Source organism: Cynocephalus volans, chromosome 7, assembly GCF_027409185.1.
Source record: "Cynocephalus volans isolate mCynVol1 chromosome 7, mCynVol1.pri, whole genome shotgun sequence".
Taxonomy (NCBI): domain Eukaryota; kingdom Metazoa; phylum Chordata; class Mammalia; order Dermoptera; family Cynocephalidae; genus Cynocephalus; species Cynocephalus volans.
Genome location: NC_084466.1, coordinates 141,561,777 through 141,582,984, shown reverse-complemented (window position 1 = coordinate 141,582,984; position 21,208 = coordinate 141,561,777).

Genomic DNA, 21,208 nt, shown 5'->3' with positions numbered 1-21,208 from the left:
TATCTTATCTCTTATATATAACAGGATATGTTTATGTATATATCTACATATAGATATAAAATATATGTTTGTTTTTGAAAATGACAATGGCATTTTTTTTTCTAATAATAAAAGTAATAGAGGAGTGGTTAAGAGTACAAGAATTTAAAGTCAAACTGCCTTTGATCTTGGGCAACCTACTTATCCTCCTTGAGCCTGTTTTCCCATCTGGGAAAATAAAAAGAGAGAGAGAGAAAATAATGTGAAGATTAAGTGAGATGAAGCATGTTACAAAAACATGGGCCTGACACGTAAATAAAAGTTAACAATCATTATTATGCATTATTTTTTTTAAAAAGAGGCAATTCCCAAAAGGCACAAAGAAGGCCCATCACCGAGAAGTAGAACAGTTAATATTTTGCTAAAAACAATTTGTAAGTTTAGTTTTTTCTGTGCATTTTCCTCCCCACCCCCACCACACACACACCCATGTACTCTGCTCTTACAAAAATGATATCATATTCTACTCATTGTACATATCTTTCCCCAATATGGAGTGGACATCATTATGAGTCAGTACACAGAGAACCCTGCCATCTTTTTAATGGCTTCACAGTATTTCACAGTCTGCAAATCGTGATAGTGTCTCCTCCACTCATTTTATTTCTTTTTCTAATAGAATTGGCACTACCAGATAACAGTTATGATAATGAACATCCTTTTTGTGTTTCTGACTTTAATGGGAGTTTTACCATTCAGCCTGAAGCTAACCGTGGATTATGAATGTAAGCTTTATAATGCTATGAGCATATCCATTTACTGATATTTGATTGAGAGTTTTTGTATCAGGAATACATGTTAATGTTTATCAAATGCTTTTTCAGCATCTATCAAGATGATCAGTTGTATTGTGTTTTTTCTTTTCCTTTGCTGTCAATGAATTGAATTACATTCATTGATTTCCTAGTATTAATTAATGCAGTCCTAGAAAGAAACATATCTTGTCATGGAGATTTTCCCCTCAACATAGCGCTGAATTCTATTTTCTATGATGATTAGAGATTCCCGAGTCCCAAATAAAATAGCTATAATACGTATAATCTTTTTGTGTGCTCTTTGGAATTGTGTTAGAGTTAATGCTATTTTTTTATAAAAATAATTGGAAATATTTTATTCTATATTTATGTTTAAAAGACTAGATAGATTTGTTCCCTGAAGGTTGAAAGTATTAGAAAGGAAAATAATCCTTTGACAAATTTCTCAATTTTCAACCCTTGATAGTATTGTATTTTAGTTTCTGCCTCTCCTAGGGTCCTTTTTGATCATTTATGTCTTTTCCCATTTGGGGGTGAAATAGTCACAGAGCCCCGAGGCTCTCAGTTATTTGGTGGAGTCAGCATATTTTCCTCCACATAGCCACCTTTGTCTAATAATGTTCCTCCTTCTCTGAAAATGGCTTTTCCCACCATTAAGAAGCTGGATCAAAACAAAACAAAGTCTGTGTTGAGATGTGACCTTGAGTTGTGTCCTGTCTCCTTAGCACTGCTGTTTTCACAGTGCACAAAGAGGATCAGGCACTGCCTGTTTTCCCTGGCCTTGTCAGGCCTCCAGTCCTCGATCCTTACCCCAGAGATCTATTTTATCTCATTGAACATCCACCTTGTGAGGACATACCTATGACATCCATGTTACAGAGGGAATTGAACGTGGGCACATTTCTTCACCAAGCTGAGCTCTCCGAGGTAAGTAGTGGTGCAGATCCAGGATTTGACTCCAAGCCTGTCTGCCTCCAAAGCCCACAGCCCTTCCACTGTTCTTACCAGCATATTTGGGATTTGAGCTCCAGTGGTCCTTGAAGCCTTACTGTACTCTATGCTTCCCATAGAGTTGGGGACATTTGACGGTAAGTGATAGATTTAGGATTCTGTCACTTGCAACCAAAAGGGCCCAACTAATAAAGCTGCTAGCGTGTATTCATCCAGCCCTACCTAACTGGAAATCTATTTAATGGTGCACTGTGCTCCCTGCTTGGAGTCTGCCTAGAGACTCCTATGGAGTAGGAACTTGGCCTCCATAAAACACAACAAAGAAAATCAAGTTCCCAGTAAGTTAGTAGCCATTAGACTGATTCCGTCTTTGGGTTCTAATTATAAATCATAAGAAAACTTAAAATGTACAACATAATTAAACTTTAATAAATACAATATGTAAATAGAGAAAAGTAGCAAGCTAAAAGAGTTGAATCTTAGCATCATACAGAGATACTACATGGTCATTCCTGGCTAATCTGGTTATTTCTTTGGATTTTAATTTCCACAGCTGTAATATAAATCACTGAGCTCATCTAGTAAGAAATGTATGTGAATCCTTAAGGACTAAGAAGTGCTGGATGTAACCAAAGATTAACAAAAGAAAACTTTTCTAGAGACAAACACACCCCAAATCTCAAATTCCCTTGATCACAGCAAGGAAAAACCTATTATCTCCATTTCACCAATGATGAAACTTACCTTAGAAAAGTTTCTTTGACAAATTAGTCTATCTGAAAGGGCATAAATCATGTCTTAAACAATTCCTGAATCCCATGGTGGAAGAGAACCTAAAACCTCCAGAAAAGCCGCCCTTTCTCCTTTTTTACTGGGCCGGATTGGTCTGCAGTCAGCTTATGAGTGCAGAAAATCAGCGCTGAAGAAATGCTGAATTTTTTTTGGCTTTTCTTTTCTATGGTGCAGGTATTTTCATGTTTAGAGTTCTTCATCTTTTTGAGAAGGAAAATTTTGTCATCGGGAAGCATGCTACACTTTTTGCAGTTCTGATATTGCTGATGTTGCTAAACACTGTGATTTCCTGTAAAGACACTATTTGTAAGAACAGCAATTGCTTTCTAAAATGGCAAAATGCCCTATTTTCTCTGACACGATAACAGCAGCTCTACTGAAATGTGCCTACCATCAAATAATGAAAGGAGACCCTTCCCCACCTACCTGAGAATCACTTGGAGGACATTTAATACCATGAGCTCACTGCCAACTAAAAACTACCCAAAACAAATCATAGAATGGTTTTGGTTATTGGATTTACTCATCAAAAACACTTAAGATCCACTTAAAAACTGAAAAGCCATTTCTAATCCTTCCTGTCACCAGGTATAAAAAAACAATTATTGCCTTGCAACTATAGCTGAGCTTCACCCATCATGTCACGTGATGGAAATTAATTATGCAGCAAAGATTTTTGCTGTATCGGGGCTTTCTACAATCCTGAGATATGAAAGTTACCTATAACTATATAAAAGGAAAAGACTAGATAATGAGCTCAGCCTTATTTTGCCAGTATCTGCAATGGAAAAAAAAATACCTTTACTTGAAAAACAATTAATCTCCAGGGTCTGACACTGTACTCTATATGCCAAGAATAACAAAGAGGAATTGCTTGTGAAATCATGAGGATATCTTTGCCTTTTTAATAAAGAAACAACAACAAAAGACGCTTACTAAACATAACTCCTAAGCTCCAAAAGAAGCTGAAATGTGAGTCTAGTCAGTTAGTGGGAATTTCAGGGTAAACACAATATTCTCCATATTCCTGCCTCAGCTCCTGCCCTTTTCCCACCTGACTGCCCTCCTCTTCTGTGTGATGGGAAATCCCATCTCTCCTCTTGCAATCTCTGGTCTTCCTCCAGGAACAGCCCAGTGGTGGAGTCTCCTGCATGCTCAGGGCCAGGACCTTTGTTTGTGCAACATCCAGTCTTCACGATAGGTCTGCACAGACCTGAAACTGAAGTCAACTGGCTCAGCCCCTTACCCGAACCATTCAAAAGATAGGAGGACAAATGGCAGCCCCTTACATCAGGGAGCTGAGTTCATAGCTGAGCCTTAATGATAGTACAAACATAGCTGATGCTTACAGTGAAATCATACTGTTCTCCTGTTGGTCACAAACAATCTCATAACATCCAGTCAAACAAGGTCACTTCGAATACAAAATACGAGACATCCCTCCCCCACTGGCTAAATTAGTGGCTGTCAGTCCCTTACCTAGTACAACCTTATCTTCACTGTAGCCTGCCCTTCTTATGGATGTATTAAAATAGTCAGTTATAGAATGTGGAATCAAGAGAGAATATCCACTTCCTTAGACACTCCCAGAATGACTCATTCAAACTCCAAATCCTGTAATAGGTTCTTTCTAACACCCTCTTACAGAGAAACCCCACAGCTTCTCACGGTGTGTGTTCTCCCACATTGCGTTGAGTAATAGACCCAACTTTTTCAACTACAGGTGTGTTTTTGTGGTCTAAAGCCTGTAGCTTCTGGTCACTGCTACATTCTCACTTGGCCCCTGAACTGACCTAAGCTGCTGTTTTCTCTTCTCTGAAATGGGAATAATCAAAATATCTAACTCCTAGAGTGGTTGTGAGGATTAAATGAAATGATGTGCTTAACAACTGCGAGCTGTTTTTACTACACTTCCCACCACAACCATCATGACTACTGTTTCCACAGCTGTGACAGCATGACATCATACTGCCTCACTGAGACCCTTTCTGAGATCCCAGTTTCATTAGCATCTCTCCTTCTAAACCTCACACTTATTAAGCTCCTGCTGCATGCAAAACACTTTTCTATACTTCTCAGCTGAAAACTTTCAAAATGTTCAAGAAGTGGAAAGCCTTTGCTCACTATTAAAAACTCTCACAATGCTGCCTTGTATATTATTTCCATTTTTATGCTTTTTGTCTCAGACAAGATAACTTCTGCCTTGAAAGAGCTTACTGCATCTGGAAGCTATAACACCCATAGCTCCTGGCATGCAGTAAGTGATCAGTAAAACATGTATTGCTTGATAGATTGAAACAAAAGGCCAGTGGGCCAGAAAAGTACCAGTGAGAATGCAAAGGAGTTGGCTCTTGAAAACTGAGCACTCTGAGGCCAGGGGACAGGAGTCAGGAGCCCATTGGCCTTAAGCCCCTCTGCAGAGGTTGCCTCACCCCTCGGGGTTCCTGGTTTTGCATCCTCCAGGTTAACAAGATCATGATGCTGTAAGGGCTTGTCTCATTTCAACTTACAAAAAGCATGATTTTCACAGCATTCTAGAAAACATTCTTAAAAATGTTTTTTTAAGCACTCCTTTCTTTCCCACTCTACCACCAAACATTTTTTCTCGGCTTCAGGTAAACTAAGTTTTTATTAGTAATGAGGAAGTTCCTTCCTGATAATTGATTTTAACACACAAACAACCTCCAGTTTTATTTCTTTTAAATAATGATGGGGGGGAGGCTTTCAATAGAATATGAACATTTAATTTGTTGTATGTACCCAGCACTCCTTTGATGTTCTAAGACTGCTATGATAGATTTTCAGTATTTCTCGATATGGGGGTTGGGATGTAGGAGGACATTTCCCATTAGTAAATATATAATTTTCTTTGAAAATCACTTGGCTTTTATTACTAAGGAAATAGTTACTTTCTTTACAACTAATGAGCCATGCTCCCTACTCACACCCTGACTAATTCTGAAATGCCACGATGATCGGAGGGTGCTGATGTGCGTTCCAGCTGGACAAAGATGTTTAACTGTGACACTACCGTGACCCAACTCCTTCCCCCATCACCACTGTGCCTATCGCAAGAAGGACAATCTCTCTCCTACTCCACAACTGTTTTCAGTTATTGCTCATTTCGTTCCAGGACTAAGGCTGGGAGGGTGGCGTCCACGCCACAGAGTGTCCTGCAGCTGTTTCCATGAATGCATTCAGTCTACAATCGAGTAATCAGATAGCTTCCATGTATTATTCTAAATGAGAAAAGCAAGATGCAGATATATATAGTCTGTTCTCACTCATGTAAACACTCACGACAAAATCCCTATATATGAGTTTAAATGTTAATGTGTGATTGTTGGAACAGGAGGAAGGTATAGATGGATATATAGTAAACCATATTGGTTACTTCCAGGAGACATAAAAGGATCCAGGAGAGTAAGGCAGAAATGATTATCTTTTCTTTATTTGGGGATTTTTGTTTTACTTAGAATAAATATACAATTTTTTAAAAATAAAGAATGAAAAAAATTAAAAAGCACAGATACTTGTTAGTCCTTTCTGACTCTTGAGGTTGCATCTGCAGTGCTCAAAAACTCCTTCTGGCAAATGTAAGAAACAGGAACCTCAGAGACCACGGTGTGATGCCCCAGGCTTGAAGTAGGAACTTTCCAGGTGTAAGGAAATTTGAAGTAAACAAAACATATTACTGGGTATCTCCAAAGAAAAATTATGCGTTGTTTTGTTCACACCCTTCAGGACTACCTGATTCTCGTCTTTCATTGCCTTTCAGAAATTTTACAACTCTGTAAGTAATAGATAAATAGATAAATGCAAACCAATTTTTTTTCTGTACACCTGCAATTGAATTTTTTGCAGTAGAGTGACACTTCCCTTCCTCCCTCACTTTCCTGATCTATAAATGTGTACGTTCTTTGGATTTTCTTTTGTCCTGATTGAAATATCTTACCAGTTCTCTCATTAATGGTGAGTTAAATAAAATCTTTAATACATGTTCATTTTATATCTGAATGAGTCATCATGATTTTCCTTTTTATTATTATTAATTTGCCTTTCACATAGGATTGAATCCCACTGTGATTCAGAGCCTGCTGTGTGACCTAAAGCAGGTCCCTTCACATCTTGTCCCCGTCCATCCATCTCCCTGCCCATCTTTCTTTTACATTCTGTCTCTCTCTTGCCCTGTCCCCTAACTCTACATAGAAACAGAAGGCTACATCTGTAGTGGTGCTAACTGGTTATTTCTGGGTGGTGGGGTTTGAGGATATTCATAGCTTTTTTTACTTGTCTTCATTGCTTGAATATTTTATAATGGACACTCACCATTTTTATAAATCAATAAAGTAGATGGGAACAGAGTTCTGACACTTGTCAAGATTTGTCAACTGCTTCTTTCTCTCCTAATTTTTTATATTTTTAATCTCTATCAAGAAAGCAATGAGAAATCTGAGATATTAGTAGAGGTCCATGAACTGTACCAAAGAAGAAATTAAAAGGTGCCCTGAGTTCAAGGAGCAAAGTTTCTGTAGGGCTGCTCTAGATGTACGATGCCTCTGGCTTAGCATGGTCTTTTCAAGAGGCCTGAGCCCTGAGGCACCCCTAGGGTCCAGCACCCTTGCTCCTGGGTTCCTGCCACACTAATGTCCCTGTAAGGCCTTTCCTGGGTGTCGGACAGTTTGATGGGGCAGGTGTAAGTCCCTGATATATCCCTAGCTGCACCATGGAAATCAGCACATCCATTTTGTAAGAGCATTTACCAAAGGCATCTAACAGAAACAAACCATTCCAACAGGTATATGCAACACACTGACTTCTACAGAGGACGTTTATGGACCTGATCTCATTTGATCCTCATCTCACCTATATGAGGGAGGCCAAGCAGATGGTAAAGTACACCCCTTTACAGATGAGAAAACAGGTGCACAAGCTTCAGAGCCAGAAATCTCAGGGGCAGGTGAGACCTTGATATCCTAGAATAACCTTCTATGTGTTACCCACTACAATGAGCTCATCACAGTTGACGGCAGGGAGAGTAAAATCATTCTGCAGAGTAACATTTTAAATCTTGGTCTTTAACATCTTTATACTTTGTGTTTAAAATTGTAACAAATTTTATGAAATTAAGCCTTGAGAAAATTTTCTCTTGAGGAAACTTTTTTAAAGTTTGAAAACAATCCTTAGGATAAACTAGGAGGTCAAGATCTGAGCTCTATTCCAACTTCTTGCACTCACCCACTTCTTTCTCTCAAGCATTTTACTCCAAGAAATTATTAAGAAAATCATTGCAAAACACTGAACCTCTCTGAGGCTCACTTCACGCTACACTTCCAGAGAGTAATTGTGAAGGTTCAAGACAGTATTGTGTGTAAATGCTGAGCACAGGACCTGGCCCCTAGAAAGCACTTGGGAAGTTATTTATAAATAATGACCAAATAAGGCATAAAGGATGAAACCAAGCTCAGACCACGCTAACATTATATTAAAAATAAATGTCTGCATCATTGGCAGCTACGAAGCTTCCTTCTTCTAGGTCTTCAGTATGGTCACATTGTTTGAGGAATAACTTTAGGCTCAATTTACGGTTGTGATCACTCTTATTCATCCATACTAATGGAGGTAAACAATGCACAGATCATTAAAGCCCTGCACAGTTGAAAAATGCCGTTTCTTAGACCTTGGAATATACTACCTTCTCTCACAGTTCCATATCATGCCCCACTCTCTCTGCACATCTCATTTCTCCCCAGATTCTGATGGAGTTACAGATTGAATTCCCATTGTTAAAGACATACCGATGGCCCATGTAAATAGACAACACATTTATGAGTGTCCAGAAGTACAGACTGGGATTAACTATATATTTAGTCTTCTCAACCTCATCACTAATTTCTCAACCTCATCACTAATGATATTATGGACAATTCTTTGTTAGGGGGTCATCCTGTGCATTGTCAGATGTCTATCAGCATCCCTGCCTCTACCCACTAGATGCCAGTAGCAGACTCCCCCTCCCCCACTCCTCAGATGTGACTACCAGAGATGACTCCAGACATTACCAAATGTTCCCTGGAGAGCAAAATCATCCTTGGTTGAGAACCACTAGTCTAATGCAATGAGCTGCTACTCTCACCAAACATTGTGCTAAATTCTAGAATTAGAATGCTGTTTACAACAAAGTCATAGGGGTCATTCAATTGAAAACCCTTGAAATGTGATTCTCACAATATTTTAGCTGAGAACAGCATGTAGGGCGTGTGCTCCATGAGACTCTGAAGAATGCTGTTCTGATGTTCTGATGCAGTTCCAAGCGAAGCCACATACTCGAAATGTTGTCTGGAGCATAAGCCAATGCTACAAGAAAAAAAAAGTCCCAACAACCCAGCATGTCTGCCCTTTAAGGATAATTCCCATCTATTTTTCTGGGCCCAGCTCCAAGGACTATTATCTGTCAGAGTTCACAATAGTCAGACACCAATGATCCTGAAAGTCTTCATCTGATTAGCCATTCCTTCACAGCCCAGAAGGGTACTTCAGTTGATTGAGGAAGCTTGAAATAAGGCAGGAAGAATCTTTTAGGCTCAGCTCACCCAGTGAGAATGGAACCAACTAGAACTTCCAGTTCTCCTCCCACTCAGGTACCAGTGCCCAGGACTAAAGCAGATGTAGACCCCCAACCATCCCAAGGGTCCAAGCCTGAATCTGAACTCAGCCAGATAATTGAAAAAGGGCTACAAAAATGCCCTTTTAAAAATACAAATGCTTTTTTTTTTTTACTGTTCTAGATAACACATACAAATGATTACTTATTCATTTTCTTCTATACTAACATGAAGTTTCTTCTTCTTTTCTTTTTTTCTGTGTTGCCTTTTTTATTGGAAATTTTTATTGGCATTTTTCTCTTTACTCTTACATCAAGAGCCACAAATCCTTGGAATATGAGATGAAGCCTAGCACTGATCTCTCACAGAATCAACCAACTAAGTAAAATTTGTAACATAAGCAAATTCTTCATTCTTAGCTGTGCAAATACCAGCAAAGAAAACTGGGTCATCTACATCCTGCTTCTCTCCACCTAAGGAATACAATGTCCCGCTGATGTAACAGCTCAGCTCACCTTGGCTAAGCTATAATCATAAGACGAGTCTGAAGATGAACTAAATGTTCTCGATATTTAAGCTTGAGATTCCCAAACTTTTCTGATCCACAGAATTATCTGGGAACTTTTCAAAATTCGGTTTTCAGGTTCACTCCCAAACATATTGAATAAAACCTCTGAGCATGGGAATTCAAATTTTGTAAAGTTCTGCAGGTCATTTCAATGATTCACCAGATTTTGAAATCATTGTACTAAGTTTTCAGATTCTGAGACTGGTGATGTCACACTATCTTGAATAAGAAGTTTCACTGGTAGTTGAATTAGCAGCTACCATGTCCCCTAACGCAAAGGTGAACTGTAATAAAAATTGGAAAACCAAAATATATTAGCATTACCAAGTGTTTAGTCCTATGGCAAATACAGGAGAGATATGTAGAAAGAGCTTATGCTCTGATTTTTCTGGAATATTTCCAAGTTAAACTCTCATCTTTATGGTTCAGTAAATGATCAAAATTTTAAAGGAATTTATTTGATATCTATGGAAATATCTATACCAAATATTGCAGACAGCTTCTCCTATATAGCAACAGCACAAAATTCTTCTGCAACCCAACAGCCCAAACTTTGGTTTATTCACATATTTAACAGAAATTATGGACTTCTAAGACTTGATCTCAGTAATCACCTAGCTTTTGTAATTATTTGGGGGATAAACCAGTGCTCAAAACTAGAATGCAAAACGTCATAACTAATTGAGTGCTGAATATGCCAATAAAACCAGAGCCTGTTTGAGATTGGTGGTAGTTTCCTAAGGTAGTCAGGAGAAGTATGCCTGGGAGTAGAGATGGATTCTGAAGAAAGAAGAGGATTAGGAGAGAGCCTGGAGATGTGCTCCAATCAACCCTTTACAATTTCTTCCACTGCCTGAGTCAGTAGAAGATAGATAAAAAACACTGCTGATTCTTAAACAGTCGATGCTCAGAAAACAGAAGTAGTAGCACCATTTGACATCGACTGCAGGATCATCCATTGCAGTCAAGGGCCCTCTAATCATCTATTTAACCCAAGCCCTGATCACACTATCCCATATCCACTCTAACCAGCTCCAGCTTTACCAACCACAGCAGGGAAGAATTAAAAGAAACGTGCAAAGTGGCCTGTAAGTCAAGCTTATAACTAGTCACCTATAGAAGTAGAGCAATTGTCACACTGTTTAGTTCATCTTAGCCCATTGCTGTCCAGTGGAATATACCAGGTCTTTGTGGGAAACTGAGTTTTAGTAGAACACAGATCACAGGGAATGTATGTATTTAGGATCTTGGCTAATTTACAGGCAAAATGCAACATCACAAATCACCGGAGTGTAGTATATAATATAATCCATGAAGGGAATGTTGAACAACACAAAAAGTGATGCTCATTGCAGATCAATTAAAAAGCAATATGAAACATATCAGCAGTCTGCTTCTTCTTACCTTCTGAAAGAAGATTTTTGTTGTATTACTGCCAAAAGTTTGTTTACCACATTTACAAGCTGATTATAGATTGATGTCGTGCCTAAAATGATTAAACATGAGTATTCTTCCCTCTTGCCAAACTTCACTTTTGAATTTGTTTTGATTTGTTTGAGCATCAATACCAAAGTGACAATTTATACATAAAGTTAGTTTTAAAAATAAAGCTCATAGATGTCTGGAATTTTCTTGGGCTAGACTTAGTGAAAAAGCATTCAGAGTGATGATATTAATGTCATAAAAGTAGACTCCACAATGAGGAATATTAGCAGAAGTAAAGGGCACTTTATAATGAAAAAGAGTTCAATTCATGAAGAAGATATAACAATCCTAAAAGTGTATGCACCTAATAACAGAGCTTGAAGTGAATAAAATGCATGAAGTGAAAACTAGTATAAATAAGAGAAAAATACAAATCCATAATTATACTTGAAGATTTTAACACTACTCTCTCAGTAATTGATAGGTCGAGAAGGCAAAAAAAAAAAAAAAAAAAAAAAACAATCAGTAAGCACATAAAAGACTTGAACAGCACCATCACGGATTGACCTAGTTTACAATTATAAAATACTACACCCAGCCAAAGCAGAATACACATTGTTTGCAAGTGCACAGGAAACATTCACTGAAATAGACAGTAATGTGGGCCATAAAACAAGGCACAATACATTTAGGATAACTGAATTATGTGAGTACAAAATGTTCTCTACGTTCACAGAACATAACGAAATTAAAATAAAAATCAGTAACAAAAAGATCCCAGGAAAATCCACAAACAATATGCTTTTAATTAACCCATGGGTCAAAGAAGAAATCACAAGGAAAATTAGAAACTATTTTTAACTGAGTGAAAAGTGAAAACATCCCGTATCAAAACTTGTAGCTGAAGCAGTGCTTAAAAGAAAAGTTACAGCATTAAATGCTTATGTTAAAAAAAGAAGAAAGTTCTCAAGTCAATAATCTAAGCTTCTTTCTTAGGAAAATAGTAAAAGAAGAGCAAATTAAAGTCAAATAAAGCATAAGAAGAAAAATAATAAAGATAAGGGTATTTTACAGATAAGTAAAATTGAAAATTAATGAAACCAAAAGATGTTTCTTGTGAAATACTGATAAAATTGATAAACATCTACCCAAATTAATCAAGGGAAAAGAGGGAGAAGACAGAAACTAGAACACTCACTCAAGAAGGAATAGAAAACATGAATAGCCCTATATCTTTTAAAGAAGTGGAATTTGTAGTAGAAAACCTTTCAGCAAAGGAAACAGCAGTCCCATGTGACATTATGAATTTCACCAAACATTTAAAGAAGAAATAAAATCAATTCTACATAAACTCTTCTGTAAAATGTAACAGGAGGGAACATTTGTACCTCAACCACAACCAGACAAATACATTACAAGAAAATAAAATTGCAGAGCAATATCCCTCATAAACATAAATGCAAAAATCCTGAAAATGTATTAAAAGGATATTTTAATAGGATAATATATTATGACCAAGTGGAGTTTATCACAGGAATGCAATGTTTATTTAATATTCAAAAATTAATTGATGGTATTCAACATCTTTTACAAAATTCAACCATTGTGAATTTGATAAAACTCTCAGTCAACCAAGAATTGAAGGGAATTTCCAAAATGGATAGTGGACATGTACAAAAACAAAAAACAAAACACAAATCAAAACAAAAAAATCTTGTAGTTAATGGATAAAGACTAAATTATTTTGCTTACAATCACGAAAAAGGCAGGTGTCCATTCATTGACTTTACAGTCATAGCCTGTATGAGACAAGGAAAAGAATTAAACTGCAAAGATTGGAAAGTAAGAAGTAAAATTGCCTTTATTGGCAGACAGCATGATTATATTTAGAAATTCTAAAAATTTTTCAAGAAAAGGTATTCGGAGAAATAAGTGAGTTTAACAAGAACACAGGTACAGTGTCAATATAAAAAATAACTAACTTTTCTATATGCAGCAATAATTTTAATTTTAATAAAGTTAAGAAAAAATGATTCCTATCCATGTACAGCATAAGTTTTAAAGTACTTAGAAAAATATTTAACAAATATTGTGCAAGACCTGTATACTGGAAACCAAAAAGAAAATTTCAGAGAGCAATTAAAGATCTAAAAACTGTGTTCCTGGGTTGAATTACTCAATACTATTAAGATGTCAATGCTCCCTAAATTGATCCCTAGATGTAATGCAATTCCAATTAATATTCCAACAGACTTCCTTTGTAGAAATTGGCAAGCTGATTCCTAGTATTACCAAAGCAATTTTAAAAAGAACAAAGTTGGAGGTCTTACACTATCTGATTTTAAGACTTTCTGTAGGTATCCCTTTGACATGATGATTTCCATTCCTTTGGATATATACCCAGTGGTAGGATTTCTGGATCATATGGTAGTTCTATATGTAATTGTTTGAGGAACCTCCATACTGTTTTCCATAATGGCTGTGTTAATTTACAGTCCCACCAACAGTGTAGAAGAGTTCTCCCTTCTCCACATCCTCACCAGTATTTATTCTAATTCTTCTTAATAATGGCCAGTCTAACTGGGGTGAGATGATATCTCAATGTGGTTTTGATTTGCATTTCTCTGATGACTAGTGATGCTGAGCATTTTTTCATGTCCCTGTTGGCCATTTGTATGTTTCTTTGAAAAAATGTCTATTCATCTCCTTTGTCCATTTTTAAATTTGATTATTTGTTTTCTTTTTTACCGTATAGTTGCTTGAGTTCTCTGTATATTCAGGATATTAATCCCTTGTCGGATTTATAGTATGCAAATATTTCCTCCCATTCTGTAGGATGTCTTCCTACTCTGTTGATTGTTTCCTTTGCTGTGCAGAAGCTTTCTACTTTGATATAATCCCATTTATTTATTTTTTCTTTTATTGCTTGTGCTTTTGGAGTCTTATTCATAAAGTCTTTGTCCAGTCCTACTTCCTGGAGTGTTTCTTTTATGTTTTCCTTTAGTAATTTTATGTTTTCAAGTCTTATATTTAAGTCTTTAAGTGATTTTGAGTTGATTTTGGTATATGATGAGGTACAGGTACAGTTTCATTTTTCTGCATATGGATGTCCAATTTTCCCAGCACCACTTTTTGAAAAGGCAGTCTTTTTCCCAATGTATGTTCTTGCTGCCTTTGTCAAAGATCAGTTGGCTGTAAGTATGTGGGTTGATTCCTGGGTTCTCTGTTCTGTTCCATTGGTCTAAGTGTCTGTTTTTATGCCAGTACAATGCTGTTTTGGTTACAATAGCTTTGTAATATAATTTGAAGTTGGGTAGTGTTATTGTGGCTCTATTTACAATAGCCAAAATATGGAACCAACCTAAGTGTCCACTGACAGATGACTGGATAAGGAAACTGTGGTATATATACATAATGTAATGCTACTCAGCCATAAAAAAGAATGAAATTCTGCCATTTGCAGCAATATGGATGAGTCTGGAGAAAATTATGTTAAGTGAAATAAGCTAGACAAAGAAAGAGAAATATCACATGTTCTCACTCATAACTTGCTTCTAGGAAGGAAGGAAGAGAGGCAGGGAAGAAGGAAGGAAAGAAAGAAAGAAAAGTCCACAACAATATGTTCTGTCAGAAGGACAGAACAAACCTAAGGATACTAGAGATGGCGGGGGAGGGAGGGAGGGGGTTTTGGGAAGTGATAGGTCAGGTAAAGTTCATAAAGAAATATCATGAATTGTAAGGAATGAATATGCTATTAATAAATAACAGAAATTTTTTAAAGACTTCCTGTAAAGTTAAAATAATCAAGACAATGTGATATTTACAAAATGAAACATAAATGTTTAAGTATGTGTGTGTATATACACAAACAGAACCAAATAGGGTCTAGAAATAGATCCAAACATACATGGCCAATTGATTTTCCTAAAAGGTGCTGAGGCAATTTAATTCTGGAAAAGAAAACTTTTTTAACAAATGGTGCTGGAACAACTAGATGGCCATATGTAAAAAAATGAATATTATTCCTCACCTCACACCATATGCAGAAAAAGTAATTTCTAACACTGTAAAGCACCTAGAAGAACAAAAAGGAGAAAATAATTGTGAGCTTGAGGGACAGGAAAATATTAATAAGACACAAAAACCATGAATCATAAAAGACAAAATTGATAAATAGTACTTTATAAAAAGTTTTAAATTTTGCTTTTTGAAAAACAACCTTAAGAAAGCAGAATTGCAAGCTGCATAAATCTGACAGAGGACTGATATCCAGAATATATGAAGAATTCTTATAACTCAGTAATAATAATAAAGCTATTCAATTTTTAAATGGGCAAAAGATTTGAACAGGCATTTTACCAAAGAAGAAACACAGATAGAGAATAAACATATTAAGAGATGCTTTGCATCAGTAGTCATCAAGGAAATTAAAAATAAAACCACAAAGTGATACCACTACACACCCACTAGAATGACTATTATTTAAGAGATGTGTTAATTTCCTGCTGCTACATAATAAATGCCACAAAATTAGCAGCAAATTTTCATTTAACAATTCTATAGGTCAGAAGTCCATAGGAATTTGACTGTGTTGTCTGCTCCAAGTTTCACAAGACAAAAAGCAAAGTATCAGCCAGACTGGGCTCTTATCTGGAAGTTCAGAAGAAGTATCTGCTTCCAAGATCATTCTTGTTATTAGCAAAATACAGGTATTTGTGGCTGTGAAAATAAGGTTCTTATTGTCTTGTTGGATGCCAGGTGAGAACCACTCTTATATCCTGAAAGCTGCCCTCATTTTTTCAAAGCAGCAAGATCACATCAAGTCCTTCTAACGCTTCAAGTATTTCTGACTTCTCCTTCTGCCTTCCTGTTTTGCCACCAGCCAGAAACGGAGAAACTTTTTTGTTTTTTGTTGTTGTTATTGTTGTTTTGTTTTTCTTTTTGTTTTTGTTTTGCTTTTATGGGCTCATGTGGTTAGGTCAGGCCCACATGGACATTCTCCCTATTTTAAGGTCAATTGTGCCGTATAACACAACACAATCCCAGGAGTGACATCTCATCAGATTCATGGGTCACAAGCAAGATGAAATTCCACAGGTACAGCTAAAACTGTCATCCACAGGTAAGATTTTCCCCTCTATCTTTGGCTTGTCCTGAGGTGTCTGAGGGAAAATACTCTTAAGCTTCTTATATGCCTTCCAGTTGGATTTAGAAGATATATGATAAGTACCCTAAATCTCGTGGAAGGGTTTTTGTGTAGCTGAATACTCTGATCTTTGGATCTTTCTGAGGTTTCAGCAAAAGTTTGTATAACTACACCCCAGCCTCTTATCTATGCCATGCTTTCTGTAGTCATTTCTAAATTGTAGCATCTTTTGCTCTCTGGATATGCTGACAATCTTCCAATTATCAGATCTTGTTCCTCTTTATTTAACAGTTCACACAAATTCTCTCTCTCCTCTCACATTTTATTAGAAGTTGCAAGAAGAAACCTTCAACATTTTGCTGAAAAATCTTTTCAGCTAAATATACAAGTTCATCATTTATAAGTTTTGCTTTCCATAAAACTATAAGAGACAATTGCTAAACTCTCTGGTACTATACAGTAGGATATCTCTTCCTCTAGTTTCTAATAAGATATTCCTTGCTTCCTTCTGAGCCCTCAGCATTCTTAATGTCTGCATTTCCACTAAAAATCTTTTCAAGGTAATCTAGGCTTTTTCTGTTACACTGCTCAAAATTCTTCCAACATCTGTCTGATTCTAAAGCCACTCCCACATTTTAGGCCTTTGTTACGGCAGCACTCACTTCCAGGGTATCAGATGTGTATCAGTTTTTTATTGCTGTATTAAAAAATACCGTAAACATAACAGATTAAAGCAATTCCCTTTTAATATCTCACAGTTCTATAAGTTAGAAGTTGAAGTGGGCTCAACTGGGTTCTCTGCTTATGTTTCCTCAAGATTTAAATCAAGATTTTGGCTAAGTTGGGCTTTTATCTGGAAGTCCTGGGAAAGTGCTTCCAAGGTCATTTGGTTTGTTGGAATTTTCTTTTATTTGTAAAACTAAAGTCTCTGTTTCCTTGCTGGCTGCCAGCCAGGCGTCTCTCTAAGCTTCATAAGGCCACATGCACTTCTTTCTCATATGGGCTCCACCATCTACAAACCAACAAAGGCAAGTTGAGTCCCTTTCATGCTTTAAATTTCTCTGATTTCTTCTGCTGCTCCCAGCCCCAGAAAACGATCTGCTTTTAAAGGGCTCGTGTGTTTAGGTTAAGTCAAGCTGAATAGCATGCCTTTTGCTATATAGCATAATATAATCATGGGAGTGGCATCTCATAATTTTGCAGGCTCTGTCCACACTCAAAGGGGAAGGGATTACATAACGATGAGCTCCACTGAGGATCATTCTTAGAATTTTGCCTACCACAATCTTTTGGAGGTGATGGAAATGGTCATTATCTTGATTGCAGTGGTATTTTCACAGCTGTACCCAATGGTCAAACTCATTGAATTGTATGCTTCAAATGGATGTAGTTTATTGTAGGTAAATTATAACTCAACTAAAGTTTTAAATTTTCTCTAATATCATATTTAGGGATGAAATATTTAAAATATTCCCTTTGATGTCAGAAGCAAGATAAGGATATATTCTATCACCCTGAGTATTCAGGATTGTACTAGAAGTCCTAGTTGTGCAATAAAGCAACAAAAAGACATAAAAGGTGTGCAAATGTAAAAAGAAAGAAGTATAAATACCATTTTGTGCAAATGACATGATTGGATATGTAAGTCACAAAAGAATCTACAAACACATTATTAGAATTAATAAAAAATTAACAATGTTGCGTGACTGAGATCAATATACCAAAATCAGTAATATTAGCATACATTAACAAGAAAAAATTGGGAAATAAAATCTTAAAATATACCATTTTTAATACCATTTTAAAATATTGAATATCTAAGAATAAATTAAAGACATGTATACAATTCTCTACACTGAAAACAACACAACATTGCTAAGAGAAATTAAAGACCTAACTAAGCAAAGAAATATAATATTCTCATGAATTGTAAGTCAATGTTATTGAAATGTCAATTCTTCCCAAATACATCTATAGATTTTATTCCATTCAAAATCTCAAGATTTTAATGGAAATTGACAAGCCTATTTTAAAGCATACATTAAAAAAATGCATAGAATCTAAAATAACCTAAATAATATGAAAAAGAAATCTGGAGGACTTACACTGTTTTATTGCAAGACTTTTTAAAATGCTATTACATTAATGTACTATTAGTGCAAAGATAGACATATGGACCAATGAGTCAGAATAGAGAGTCCAGAAACAGACCACAGATATATAGTCATTTGCTTTACAATAACAACATAACTGCAATGCAGTAGAGAAAAGGTTGGTCTTTTATAGTAAATAACACTACACTAATTGAATATCCATATGGGGAAAAAAACCTTTAATCTCAATTACATCCATACCACACATAAATATTAATTCAAGAATAGGCCTAAATACATTTACATTTGTAAAAGCAAAATGTATATAGCATTTTAAGAAAAATACAGGAGGAAATCCTTATCACCTTGGGTAGCCAAAGGTTTTTTAAATAGGACAACAAAATTAAACTTCAGAAAAACTAAGAATTTTTATTTGTCAAAAGTAACCCTCAAGAGAATTAAAAGCAAGCTATAGACCAGAAGAAAATATTCTCAATATACGTATCTGACAATCTAATAGAAAAAGAACAAGCAACCTGTATAAAATAGGCAAAAGCCTTGAAAAGACATTTCACAAAAAGGGATATCCAAATGGCCAAAAGACCTGTGATATGGTGCTCAACATCAAAGAAAGGCAAATTTAAACCACAATGATACTGCCAGTGCACACTTTTCAGAATGATTTAAATTTAAAAGACTGAAAATGCCAAGTATCAGAGGATATGGAACTGTAACTCTCTCACATGCTGCTACTGGAATTGTAAATTGGTATTACCACTTTGGAAAACTAATGATATCTAATAAAGTTTAACATATGCCTACCCTATGATCCACCACTTTCAATTCTAGCATATTCCCAACAGAAATGAAAACATATGTCCACCAAAATACATGTACAAAAATATTTAGAGGCTTGTCTTAGCTCAGGCTGCTATAACAAAAATAGTATAGACAGGTATTATAGATAGGCTTAAACAAAAGAAATCTATTTCTCACAATTCTGGAGACTGGGAAGCCCTAGATCAAGATGCTAGCAGATTCGTTTCTCGGGAAGGATCCTCCTTCTGGTTTGAAGATGTCCTCCTTCTTGCTGTACCCTCATATGGTGGAGAGAGAGAAAGAAAGACAGTAAGCTCTCTTGCGTTTCTTCTTATAAAGCACGAATCCCCTCATGAGGACCGCCTCCTCATGACCTAATTGCCTTCCAAAGGCCCCATCTCCAAATACCATCACACGGGGGATTAGTTTTTAGCAAATGAATTTTGGGAAGACACAAACATTTAGTTCATAGTACAGCTATATCCAATATAGCCAAAAGCTGGAAGCCCAAAAATCTATCAAGAAATGAATAGATAAACAAATTGTACTATGCAATGGAATACTACTCAACAGTAAAAAAAGGAACAAACAACTTATACATTCAATAACATGGATAAAGTTCACAGTAATATGTTGAGCAAATTAAGCCAGCCAAAAATGAGTCCAAACTCTAGACACATACTGTATGATTGCATTTTTTACAGTGCAAGCACAGGCAAAATAAATCCCCAGGTATAGAATCAGATTAGTGCAGTGTTTCTCACTCTTTTCTTTTTTCTTTTATTGTCTCCAATTCCAGGAGACTTTTCAGGCATTTTCCCCAAAATACCTACACATTAACTTTCAATATTATAGGTATATTTTATATGTTATATTTTATATTTTATGTACTTTGACCCTTTGGAGAGGACCACAAACCATTGTAATAGCTAAGGCTTCCTCACCCTTATCACCAAGAACTAATTCTCATCCCTTTAGGGACAACATCACCCCCACTGGGAAGGCATTGATTAGTGGTTATCTCTGGGAAATTAGTAACTGGGAAGGGGCATAAGAGAACTATCTGAAGTGCTAGAAATAGTCTGTGTTTTGAGCTAGGTGATAGTAACATGAGTATATACAAATTTACATATATGTACAGATATATTGAGTTGGCCTCTTAAGATTAGTGTACTCTGTTGTACGTATGTTACACTTCAATAAAAAAGTAAAATAATAATAATGGTAATGAGAAGAAGGAATCAGGGTCCAATCTTACCTTTTCTCTGCTCCATTTTTAGACAGATCTTCCCATCACATCTTCTAGCAAATATATATATGTATGCATGTGTGTGTATATGGATATGAATATACACATATATGTACACACACACATACACACATATATAGAGAGAGAAAGAGATTGACAGATTTATTATAAAGAATTGTCTCACATGACTATGGAGGCTGATAAGCCCCACAGTCTGCCATCTGTAAGCTAGAGACCCAGGAAAGCTGTCATGTAGTTTTAGTCTGAGTTCAAATCCCTGAGAGCCAGGAGCACCGATGGTGTAAGTCCCAGCCAGAGGGCAGGAAAAGACCAATGCCCCAGCTCAAGCATCAGGCAGAGAGAGTGAATTTTCCCTTCCTCTCTCTTTTTATTCTATTCAGGCCCTCAACAAATTGGGTAATGCCTGCCTACATCGGGAGAGCAATCTGCGTCATGCAGTCTACCAGTTTAAATGTTAACCTTATATGGACATGGCCTCACAGACACCCCATGATCCAATCACACTGACACATAAAATTAATCATGACAGATACTGCAGATAAGATGCCAGAAGTTCACAAGGAGAAGGTAGGAGGGGAGCTTCCAGGTCAAAAGACAAATGTCACTGCAGCAAGTACACAGATTCATCTCTCCCAATCATACATGCTCTGATCTTTCCCTCTCTTATCCTACCTTCTGTGCAGGGAGGGGGTAGACATTTAGGAGGACAGTGGGAAGTTCAGCTGAGACAGTGCCTTTCAATGTT